The following is a 13642-nucleotide window of genomic DNA, read 5'->3' as shown; positions in this document are numbered from 1 at the left end:
AGGTCACAGAACAGGCAGAGAATGGGGGAAATGGATGCAAGGGAGGATGGCATAAGAATGTTTAAATATATTATCCACTTATGAATAAGATCGTGTGTGTGTGTGTGTGTGTGTGTTTTCATTCTCTTTTACGTTAACTTGATCTCTCTGGGCTTTGACCTCCCTATCTCCAAAGTGGTTTTCTGACTTCTCATCATCTGTAATGCCTCCATTTGTTATTCCAGTTTCAAGCATTCTAGTGTCTAACCACCCTCTCCTATATTTCCAATCCATTCACTCCAATATGCCCTCTGCAAGAGTTCTCTGACCTCATTAAGACCTAATTTGACCTCTCAATATTGACTTTCCTCTTTATCTTGCTTACATTCCCTGATTCCCATTAGAATCACCTTTTCTGCAAACACTCTCAACTCCCTGTTTCCTTCTCCCTTTACTGTACTTACCCAATAGAACCCCAGTCCTTGTTGAACCCAAACTTTCCCTTTCCTCACATCTTTACTGACTCATCTGAACACTGCTAGAAAAATTATCACACAACCCAGATGGCTGGTTTCAATTTATGGAATTACCAGAAACTTCAAATAGATACTTAAATAATGTTTTACAAAACAGCAATAGTGTATAAAAAGAATCATCTACTTGTTTTGTGGACTAAGAAACCCAGAGGCAGGCAGCTGCTGGATGACTTTGGGACTGAACAATGTCAAGATGCTGGGTTGATGTCTCTTGGTCTTTCTGTTTCAAGATTGCAACCATAGTTGAAAGCACCACAGTTCCATTTGACACAGATTCAAAGGCAGGACATAGAAGGTTATGTTGCAAAGAGCAATTTTCCTCATGTAACCCCTCTCTTATTAGAGAGGAAACTTCTTTCTCAGAAGATACTCGCTTATATTACATTGTCCAGAATTTTTACGTGCCTGCCCAGTGCCTGAAAATAGAGAAGTACACTATTAGCGAGGATGAAGGAGGTGAAGGAGATGGGAGAAGGATGACTTATGTGGACAAACATGTAATTAGGAGAGACAACTTCTGGTATTATATACTATGCTCCTTTCCTTGTGGGGCATGTGTACATACATATGTACCCTCATATTCATACCTACAGTGGCTGGGTTTTGGTAAAGTAATCTAGCTATAGCAGGGAGTAAAAATTGAAGTTCTGAGAAATCATGCCAGTTAGTACTTACTAGTATTCACATTTTGTCCTAGGTGCTGTGGGGGATCTGAAATTTTTCCATAGTTAGGGTTTGCCTCTAAAGAATAATCTTTATGATCTTATAGCTTACAATTCTAAATATTGCCTGAGCTTTTTTTCCTTTCATCAAAATGTGTGAAATTCATTTATTGATAAACACTATTTTAATGAAGTTTGGATAGCTTATTTAAAGTAGAATTAGTATATATATGTGTATATATACACCCAAAAGTTCCAAGTTGAATGTCTGTAAATGAATTTATTGTTAGTATCTGTTGTAGAGAGTAGCTAGCATGTAACAATTTGCTGTAATGTCCATATTATTTGTCTATCTGGTGTAATGTTAAGACTGTAAATACTGGCCGGGCGCGGTGGCTCAAGCCTGTCATCCCAGCACTTTGGGAGGCCGAGAAGGGCGGATCACGAGGTCAGGAGATAGAGACCATGCTGACTAACACGGTGAAACCCCGTCTCTACTAGAAAATACAAAAAATTAGCCTGGCGAGGTGGCAGGCACCTGTAGTCCCAGCTACTCGGGAGGCTGAGGTAGGAGAACGGCGTAAACCCGGGAGGTGGAGCTTGCCGTGAGCTGAGATCCGGCCACTGCACTCCAGCCTGGGTGACAAAGCGAGACTCCGTTTCAAAAAACAAAAAAGACTATAAATACCTTGTAAATATTGATTATATCTGGGGAAGATATCAGAATCTCCATAAATTTCAGTAGTGAGAATTATTCATTTCTAGTGGTATGTGGATTGTCACTGATGCCAGTCTTACCTAAACATTTCCAGTACCACTACCTGTTATCAAATTAAAGATAAGTCTAAAGCAAATGCTAATTTCCTAAAAGGCACCTCAAGTAAGGGAAATGGATCAGGTACAAGTGCAGTATCAAAGTGCCTTACTTGTTTTGAATTCTCACAATAAGTGAATATCAAATAAATGTTACTTCCTCTCTTGGCAAAGATTTGTAACCCATAATTACATTGATACATGTGTTAGTGGCAGCAGTGGAATTCATAGTATTTTTATGTGAAATGCACTGTTTTATTGCATTAATTAACATTTAATGTGTACACAGTAATAACCATAAAGTATGATAACCAAAGTTATATATTTTCTTCAGAACATTCATTTAGAGAGCTTTCAAAAGAGTCTGAGGAAATTAAAATATCAGTCAGTTTACCTGCAGGATATAGAGCAAAAGCAGAAAGCAGTATAATATCTTTTACAAGCCAACATTCCTCCCCACATAATTTCCTTACTTCTAGCTGATAAAATACAATAGTCATAACCCTGTACATATTTTTTTAACTATGGTACACAAAACAAAGGTTTCTGAAGTGAAGGAAAATATACCTCTTTCAGTAAAATTGCATTACTCACATGATTACAAGCAGGAGGTTTGAAGGCAAGAGAAAGCAGTGAAGGTGGAAGTCCCAAAGCTCCTTTCCTGGTAATGGACCACAGAAAGATGATGCCCATAAAGGCAGCAAGTCTTATATAAGAGGTAGTGGAGGCCCAGGGGATGGCGAGAAATAACAAATGAGAAGGTACCTAGAAAACAGGACAAGAATGAAAAATCTTAGTCATATTGAGGGCCAAAAATAAAATAAAATAAAACAACAGAGTAGGATATAATGTTCTAAAGGCTGTGAAACAGGGAAACCAAGTAATGGACAATTTAAACTTGGTGAACACAAAATGGTTCTAGAAATACAGAATGCAGCCTGTGTCTTTTTTAAAAAATTTTTTCTAAGGCTTGGATATTCCTGCTTCCCAACACTCTGTTCCAGTATTCAAGGCATACTTCAAGACCTAATTCGCATCCAGTATTCTTCAAGAAGGCTTCCATGACAATCACAACACCTACTCATTCTTCACTTAGTTGAATTTATTTACCTTTATATCATTTATACAATTCCTTCATTAATTTATTCTTTGTTTGATATTTATGAAGTACTTTCCCCATAGATAGATGGATATGGCTTCCATTTATCAATGAATTATGTTATAATTAAGATGAGTATAGTAGTCATGTGTCTATAGTGGGATATTTTCGTCATTGCTTAAAAGCATTTTTTAAAATACAAGTTGTATACACATAATTTTAAAAAATGTAACCAAAAGGAAAAGTATAAGAAAGAGTAAAGTCTCTTTCCTCATCACAACCTTAGTCTCACTCATCAAAATAACCACTTGTTATTTTCTTGAGTATACATACATAAAAACAGAACATACATATTTGTATATGCCCTTCTAAAAACATGGTGGCATACTGGCATATGCCTTTTTAAAAATCTAAAGACATGGGATCTATACACATATGCACATATGTGCATATGCTGTTCTGTACATTGCATTTTTTTCTTAACTCTGTATCTTCAAAGTTGACAGACATTAAAATATCATGGCAGACCTTGTCAGTTGGTCTTTATCATCAAAGCCTTCCTAGGTTCACAATGGACCATACTTCTAATACTCCCTATCAGTTAGGTGTGGCCAACTGAGTGAATTCTAGGCAGTAGAATGGGAGTGGAAGTGATGTGTGCCTCTTCCAGATCAGGTCCATAAAAATATCCATGAATAATCATCTCCCCATTTTCTATCTGTTAGCAGGATGTTGATGATAAGGGTGACCGTGGAATCCAGATGTTGAAGATGGTATAGCCTCCATCAATCTGGATGTCTGCAGGACTGAGGTGAGCACATACCCTTGAACTCCCTAACCTGTGACCAGAGCACTTGCATTGGGCTATAACATGAGTAAAAACATCAAATTTCGTTATGTTAAGACACTGAAATTTTGAGATCAGTGTCAGTAGTTACTGTTACCACAACCTATACACATACATAGAGATAGCTAATTGTTTTTAATGTCTGAGGAGTGCTTGATTTATTGTTTGCAAGAACTGTTATTTATTTAAGCTACTCCTAACTGATAGGCATTCAAATTGCTAGCAGTTTTTGTTATTAATGATGCCATGAATAATCTTTTACATACATTATTATTTCTGAGTATCTCCAAAGGATAAATTCCCAGCAGTAGAACTGTGGATCAAGGGTATCGACCCTTAAAACACATTGGTGTTCTGACAGCTATGCTAACTTCTCCTTTAAATTATTTGTACTGATTTTGTTTCCTTCAACAGCGTTTGAATGCGTCTCCTTTTACACATCATCATGGACACTTAAGTATTATAAAATTGTTGACTTTTTCTAATCTAGTCAGTGAAAAAAAGATTTCATTGTTTCGATTTGCATTTTTAAAATTTAGAGTGAGACTGTGTGTCTTTTCATGTGGTTTTGGCCACTTAGATTTCTTTTTCTGCAACCTGAATGCTTGTACCCTTTGTAGAGTTCTCTAAAGAGCTATTTGTCTTTCTCATGTTGATTTGTAACACAACTATAAGCTGCTTAAGAGAGATTATGTCAGATATTTCCTGGTTTAACTCCCAGCACAGGAGCTAAACACATTTGAGCAGTTTTGCATAGTTAAAAAAGATTTACAGTTTTTAAATTCTTACTACGACTGTATAACTATTATCCTCTGCATTTTATGGAAGAGGAAACGGGGGCTGAAGGGAGTTAAATAACTTGCTAAGGTCAAATAACTAATGAGTGGTAGAGCTGGGTAAGGACCCAGAATTTCCAGTATGAGATCGCTAACTTTTAGGGAGTATTTTTCCGTATATAACTACTAGGTTTCTAAACTAAAGTGCCCAATATATTAATCATCATAATCTAGCATCCATTATCCATTATCAATTGGCATTAAATATTCACAGATGAATGGTACTAGCAACTAAGTAAAATGCCTTACAGAGAGCATTCTTCATAGACACTTACAGAAAACATTTTAAAATGCAACCTTTTCTAATAAAATGTCCAGCATCAAGATCTAGGTGAATTTCTAACAGTAGTTACTGATTGATTCCAAATATCAACTTTAAAAAAAATGGTGAATTCTACTTCATTCATTTATAATCCATATAAGGATATACATTATATATACTTTATGCTAGGTGCTTGGAAAACAACGAGGCACAGGTAAGTTCCTGGCCTAGAGGAGCTTAAAGGGTTTTTTTTTTTTTTTTTTTTTTTTTTGTGGAGAAAATTTTGAAGCAACAATATAACTAAAATACAATCCAGAATGCAGAGTACTATGGAGCACCTAGAAGGAAGTCAGTAATTGCATTTGGAATTCCTGGGAGCAGGTTTATCAAAGATGACATTTGATCTGGGTACTGGCAGATGAGTAGTTTTCCTGCATAGGAGATTTTAGATGTTGTGCTGAAAATTGTGGTATTATTTTGATAATTAGGGATCACCTATATTCCCCCCCCAAAAATGTCCTGAGACACATGAAGCTAAATAGAGTACGGCATCAGTGTTAGACACCACTTGGAATGATTAGTTCCCTGCACTTCGAATTTAGAAGGTGACAAAGTGTTCTATTTATCCTTGTATTTCCAAGGCCTGCAACACAGAAGGGACTCTAAATATTTGTTGAATTAAACTAAATTGAATTAAATGGGTTCCTGGGATTTACATACACTATTCTTGAGGCTAACTAGAGCTCAGAGTGAGAAAAAGTGCTATGTCATTAGCTGTATCTTCTGAGGAAACAAAATCAACTTAGAAGGAAAAATCTGAGAGTCAGGATGATATTGGATACCTCCCAGTGGCACTAGTTCCATTTTAGTGGCTGTCAGTGGATAAAAGAATAAATTAGCTGTGGCAGAAGATACCTGCTCATCAATGACTGACACCCTGCCCCCACTGCACCCCCACACCCCATTTCCCACAGTCGAAAGTTGTTGGGGAAAAAGGCTCTCTTGCCAGGACTACATGTCCCAACCTCTTTTGCACCTAGGTGGGCCCTTATGGCTAGTTCTCACTTATGGAATGTGAGTGGATTGATGTGTCACTGATGGTGCCTGGTGCACATATCTGTCCAGCTTCCAACTGCTGGCACCTGGATTTTTTATCTTGAGGACTTTCTTTGCCCCCTAGGGCCTGCCTTGCCCACTCACATAAGGGGGTTGAAAGTGCCTGAGAATTAACCCCCTCTGGGAATAGCTCTGAACAAATGATGGACAAGATGGATATAAACCTATCTTTCTTGTCCTTTGAAAGGGATAATTCTGAGTCATGTGGTCTGCCCTGTTTCCCGGAAGTTCCCCAGCAGAATCAAACTCTGATTGCCCACTGTGGTGCCTTGCTTGATAACGTGCTCCTTGTTGGTTGCCGTTTCTTCCCCGTTGCACTTCTTCCATCACCCTGCTGACACTCAAATCCCTGTCTCTGAGCCCGCTCCTGTACCATCCAAAGTAAGGCAATACATTTTCCCCTAGATACCAGGTGTTTTTTTCTCTTGTTTTACTCTGATTTATTTGAGTAAAACCTCTAGTGGTTTCTAGAAAGGGCCAGTTGAAGGAACACTTTTTGAGATCTTCTGCATCAAAAGACAGCCATTGCACTGGATTTATGGTCTCTAGTCTCATACTGGATTTACAATTTAGTTTATGTGTAAAATAATTAACATAGTAACTATATATAAGAATATTATATAAAATTAAAATAATTTTCAAAATTATTTCCTGTTTAGCTTCCAAGTGAGTTAGTTATCCCAGTGCTTGCCGGCTTCCAGTGCTGCTCCAAGAAGTTCAATGTCATTATAATCTCTGATCTTTTGTATATGAGGTATTTTTTCTCTGAAAGATTTCAGAACTTCTCTTTAACAGGATTTCCTGCAATTTAATAATTGTGTGCCTTGGTGTTGTTTATATGATTGTGTCTTCATTTATTGATCTAGGTACACAGGGAAATCTTACAATCTGAAAACTCATGCCCTTCAGGTCTGCACATTTTTTTCATATTATTTTTTTATAATTTCTACTCCTTTCTTTTCTTTTTTTGTTCTCTCACTCTGAGACTCATGATTTGGATGCTTGGACTCCTGACTGGTTCTCAAATTTCCTTTATTTTCAAAAATTTTTCATTTCTTATTTTATTAAGTTTTGTGGGACAATTTTGTAATTCTATTTACCAGTCTTTTTATTATTTTAATTCCGATATCACATGTTTGATTTCAAAAATCTGCCATTATAACCAGAAATCTTGGAATTGTAACATCTGGATGTGTGTATGTTTTGGGGGCAGGGTTTGAGAGGAGAGGGGGAAGGACAAAATGTGATTTCAGGCTACAAACCTCCTATGGACCAAGATTCAATAGCCACGGGCACTTCTCTTGCCCACCTCACTCCAGCCCAATAACATCATCATTGTCAATAATAAGTCCTTGTCAGTGTCTCGCCAGGAAAATAGAAATAACTCTGGTTATTTTAAACAAAGAGAATTTAACAGAGTGAATTATTTACAAAAGTCTTGGAAGGACTAGGGAATCAAGAAGGGAAGAGATGAGATGTTATTTGGAGATTAGTACCTGAGCAGCCTCTACCCACCTAGAGCCAAGGGACAAAAGAGACAGTGGTGTTTCATAGAACCCACAAGGGCTGTGCTGCTGAGAGTGCTGCAGTGTTTAGCGTCACAGCTGTTATCCAAACCACTACCACTGTGGCTCTGCCGCAAGCTGGAAGCCTGCACTGCTGCTGACCCTCAGGAACCCTGGATCCCAGTGTTGCTGATGCTGCGGAGACTTCTGGAGTCCATAGTTACTTGTTTCTGCTGCTGCAGCTGCCATAACCATGCACGAATGCAGCACCTGGCAGTCACCTACATTTGCTTGCCATTTTCACTGCGGCAGCAGCTGCTGCAATCAGAGTCAATGAGCTCACGTTTCTAAGGCTTTTGGGATTTGACTGCTGTCACTTCCAGAGCCAGGAAAAAAAAAAAAAGGAAGAAAAAAATGACTTATTGTTTCTCCTAACTTTCACTCTTCCTCCAATATCTTCCAATATTGGAGGAAGAGGTTAAACAGAAACTAGCTGGCCAGGGGGTCGGGTAGCATTGCTTTCAGGCAGGAAGGTTGAAAATGAAGTTGAGAGTCAAAAGACAAATAACCAACAACTGCATTCTTGTGCGCTCAGTAGGTACCACAATTGTCCCTGTATTACCTCATTTAATCCTCACAGCAATCAACAACAATCACTGACAGTAAGTACAATTATTATCACATTTTATATTGAGATGAAGAAACAGACTCAAAGAGATGGAACAGCTTGCCTAAGATAACTAGGAAGATGAAGTCTAACTCAAGTCATTTTGACACTGAGTCTTGAGCCCTCACCCATTTCCCTTTCTACAGATCTTCTGTGAACTACCCACCATTCATGTCTCCCAGCTGCCTTCAGCAGTGTAGTCCTTCTCTGCATTCATGACCACTGTAGGTCTTCTACTTTCTAGCCCAAGGAAAATCCTTCCTGCTTTTCTGACAGCATTTCACAGAGGGTCCCAACAGTTAATGGATTATCCTAAGTGACCCAGCAATCTTCTTGACCCTTGTCACTCAGAGTGTGGTCTATGTACCAGCAACATTAGCATCACTTGGGAAGTATGAAAATTACTCACCCTCAGCCCTCCTCTCCCGTTGCTCCCTGACCTATTTAACCAGAATCTGTATTTTTAATGAAAGCCCCAGTTAATTCTTATGTTCCTTAAGATTTAAGAATGATTGGTCTCTGCCATTTTTCTCGCCTGCTTAGAGTTTACCCACATTTTCTGGGAGGGGAAGAAAGAGATGATGAGATGGGAGTCATGGTGATTTGGAATCATCAGTCTCTTGCAAATTCTGCTTTAACTCTTAGATCAGTCCACTCTGCCAGATTTGTTTCTTCATTTTGCTGATTTTCTTTCAGGGACCACATTACCCTCTTGTCAGTATGGCATGTTTAAGGAATCCCATTCCATTAGATGAGTCTCCCCATAAAGTGTTAACTAGTCCAGGGCTCTTTTACAAGTCCCTGAACCTCATATAGACCTATCCAGGCGTCTGGAATATAACTCAATGCTTCTGGCATGCCGTGATCATGACAGAAGAGAATCCTATCCGCCAGCATTCTAAGATACAAGAAGTTTATTTTATCTGGATCTGCTACTCTGCCCAGTCCCATGACACACACCTGTAGTTTCAGCTAATCAGGAGGCTGAGGCAGGAGGATTGCTTGAGTCCAGGAGTTCAAGACTAGCCTGAGCAACATAGCAAGACCCCTGTCTCTTAAAAACAAAACAAAACAAGGTGTGAAAAATACACAGCTATTTCCTTTACCCACCTGAATTTCTACTCTAATTGCATTATTTATTTCCTATGGATGGGAAACAGATGGTCACGTACGAGCAAGCAGAGAGAAGCGAGAGAATATGTCCTCAGCTACCCTTATTTTCTTCCATTTCTTGCTCTTTTACCTGATACACATGTAATGTCAGTCTCCCAAGCCCTACCTGCCCTTCCACCATGGGAGATGCAGTTAATACATTCTACTTGTGTGATCACCTTTGCTCGATTTCTGAGAACTGTTGGCCAAATTCAGACATCTAAAGGGCATGATATGAATAGACTTTTTAGGGAATGATAGTCGTATTTTCAAGCAATACATCAACATGTATTCTGCTTCTTAAACAGATTCTTAATTCTCATTGGAGTTTATTAGTCACCCTTGTTCTCAGTTGATTAAATTTGTAGTTGCCTCCAAGATTATATTGACAGATTTTCCTCCTTACAATTTAATGGCAACATTTTTGCAGGATATGAGCTGACATGATAAGACAAATGGAAAAAGGGAATGCATCACCCTGTATAGATCTGATTCATCTTTCCCTCCATCTCCTTATTTATTTCTGCCATGATTGGGAGCCAAATAAACAGAGTGACATTTCATTTTCATAAGATAAGTCTATTATTTATGATTTATGGTTTCATATTTTTGAAAGTAAACACAATAAGAGTAGAGATAAAAGCTAATATAACTTTAGAGCCACTGTATTTTATGAGTTAATTGTTTTGGGGTGCAGTATGAATGACACAAATTAAAATGGTATAGAGAAAAAAATATGATTCTTTTAAAAGTCTATTTCTGGTTAATTTTGATGAGTTCTCTTTAAATTTGTACATTTGTGAGAAATAGGAAGCATGTAAGCTGTGCAGCATGAGAAGGGTTAGGTTATTGGGCAATTTTGATTTAATTTGTATAATATAGTAGCTATGACTGTGACTGGATCACTGATAATCCATGTAAATTTACAAGGATGAGATAAAGCCAAATAAACTTTAGCAGGATAAATAAAAATTTGGGCTATTTTCTGCAGCCCTTACAGTCACTTTGAATCACAGTACTCCAAGATTAGATTGCATAATGGGCCATGTGGAGAACGAGGTCATTAACTTAGCAGTATTAAGTCACTCATTGCTCTCTGTTGTTCTAGCTTGTAGACATCTACAAAACCTATGTTAATGAGTTGATTTGGTACTAAACATCATGGACACCATGGACAGCCCTGAAGGATGGAGATTGTAGGCACGGTTATCCTCCTCAAGAGTTTTACCTTTCTCTTGGGACACTGATCTGGTGACCATCACTAAGCATGACAACTTTGCTTGCAAAGCCTCACAATTTGTGATCATGGGTAAGAGGCACAGCTTTGTGGATTCTTTTTTGTCCAAGGATCAGTTAATCCCTTTCCCTTCAAAATAAAAGAATTGAAATAATTTGAAAATGTGTAAAAAGCTGCCATTTTGCTGTTGCACGGATCACCTCTATCTAAACACAATGTAAGCTCCACAGTGGCAGGGATTTTGTTTGTTTGTCTGTTTGTGTGTTTACACTGCTGTATTCTCAGTGCCACAGCAGTGATGAATCATGATAGGTACTCCATAAACATCTGTGGAATAAATGAATAAAAATAGAACAATGGTTATATTTAATGTTGTTTGCTAAAAAACACGTTAGGATGTATGAGATAACCTCAAATGGAAGAATATGTGTTCTGCCTTTTCTCAGTATCTAGGATGAGAAGCATTTATAATTGCCTGCCTTGTAGGTGTGTTGAGAGGATTACATTATTGGTGCTTCTAAGTACTACAGAGGCAGAAAATGCTCTATTCAATTGAATTCGGCTTAATTAGTGCTTATTGTGCTTGATCAGTTCTTAATGGTGTAAAGAAAAACAAGACCTTTTTGCTGCCCTTAAGGAGATTATAATCACGTTATTACTCTGATGTATTTACACCTATACTTAACTCTTTTTTCACTGCTTCACTCTTTCCTCAGTTGTCTCTCATGGGGCCAGAACCAGATGGCTAAGAGTGCCAGCCTGATCAGCTTGTGTGTCGTGTGCGGTTGCAGGGGAGGCAGAGGTAGATGAATATCAGGTTTACCCTATGGTAGTAGTGGACAAAATAGAACCTGGATCTGGGATGCATCTGCCTATATACTGAGCAAAAATAAAAATGGAAAAACAAGCTTCAAATCAGTATCTGGGAGGTCTCAAGAAGGGAACAGGCAACTTAGAAAGGGTTCAAAAAGAGGGGTCAGAAGAAAGGTTTGCAATCAGTGTGTCAGCTGGTATTTAGGGACAAGGTTGATCACTTAAAGTTGCCACTCATGGGTGGACATTACTAACTTCTCATACTCTTAAAATTTGGATTCCACTCCCATCAATACAAATAAACTGTTCTTCCATGGGTTTCCGGTGACATCCCCAATGCAGTGACATTTTGTCTTTTTTGCCCCAGTCTTTTATTTTAATAGAAGCTTTTTGGTAATATCTCCTGGATGCCTCTCACCACCACATAATGATGCTGTCTCAAATGATAGCCAGCACTGCTTGGCTTAACACTTAGTTCTTGGGCTTCCAGGTGATTAATTGAGAAAGTGCATTTACTTCCTACCCCTTCAAATTAAAGTTACAGTAAAGGTATACACCTGAGATAAAACCATAAAAATGATATAGATAAGAGACAGGGAAATACTTGGTAGAAGAGGGCAGTCCACCAGCAAAAGCCCCACCCTAAAGCTGGATATCCATGGCCCTAAATGAAAACAGGCATTCCTGTTTTCTCACCAAAAAGTTGCCTTTGGCCCATCATGCCCCCTATCCTGTACCCATATAGACCCCAGACCCCAGGGTCCAGAGCATACCAGCAGATAAGGAGACAAGAGCATCAGACAAATGGTGAAATGACACAGCAGAGAAAGAGAGAAGAGGAGGAATATCTGAATGCTGAAAGGAATTGGCTGGGGCTGGTCAGAGAGGAGTTTGGTTGCTGGATGGCCCAACTCCCGGGGAAGATCACTTTCCCACTCCATCCCCACCTTCTGCCTCCCCATTCATCCCATTGAGAGCCACCTCCACCTCTCAATGAATCTCCTGCATTCATTCTTCAAGTCTGTGTATGACCCAGTTTTTCCGGGACACTGGACAAGAGCTCGGGACACCAAAGGCTGTCAAAACACTGGCCCCTGCCCTTGCAGAAAGGCAGAGTGTCCATTGAGCTGGTTAACACTCAAGCCGTGGGCAAATGGCAAGGCTAAACAGGCACGCTGTAACACATGCCCACTTGGCCTCCTTCACCTGTCTGTCTGAATGCTCCCTGTCCCATAAGGGGTCTGAGCAGTGGCAATGACCAAACAGGTGAGCCACACCCCTGTCGCACATCCTGCCAGGGGGATCAGGGAACTCTTTTATTTCAAAAGCAAAGAGAATAGGAGGAGTGATATAGCAGATAAAGACATCTATACATTTCTGAAATTAAAAATGGGTCTAAGAGCAACAACAAATGAAACCGAGTGGAGGAAGCCACAGCCTAGAATACACACTGAGGGCTCCAAAGGGGTAGAAAAGACAGTCTTTCCTGGAGAAGGCCAGAGATTCACTCTAGAGAGCAGAAGTGAGATATGTAGCTAAGGACAGAGGAAACAATTAAAAGTCTGAACTACTTTCCTCTACAACCTCCAAAGGTGGAGCATAGGCATCCTAGCAATTACCCTCAGGCCAAAAGATCAGAGAAATACTCTCTTCTCTATTGAAAAAAAAAAAAAATCAGTATGAACCCCCGAACACAGGGAATGTGAATGAGTGGGAGCACCTTAGATTAAAGTTCTTCCCACTCTGGCATTTATGGGGTGGGCAGCAGAGCGATCATCGATGCCTCCCTACCTGCTTTCTCTGAGAAGCCTGCCAGGGACAAGTTCCACCCAGATCCACACAGCTACTACCCAGGCTTCTGTCCTTCAGATGTGTGATAGAATCCCCAAGGTCCACTGAATGTGTAAAGAAAGCCTGTATCATAAAAGAGAAACACAAGGAAAAAACCTGTATCATGGAAGAGACCAGAATAAACTGATAACCTAATCCCCCAAGATATTTTTATAATTCTAATTAGTATTCTCAAAGATGATCTAATAGTGCATCTGTAAAACAAGACTAGAATTATTTTTAAAAGTCAAAAACGTAGCCTGGGCAACATGGCAAAAACCTGTCTCT

The sequence above is a fragment of the Macaca fascicularis genome, chromosome 2, assembly GCF_037993035.2.
Source record: "Macaca fascicularis isolate 582-1 chromosome 2, T2T-MFA8v1.1".
Taxonomy (NCBI): Eukaryota; Metazoa; Chordata; class Mammalia; order Primates; family Cercopithecidae; genus Macaca; species Macaca fascicularis.
This window is presented reverse-complemented; position numbering follows the sequence as displayed.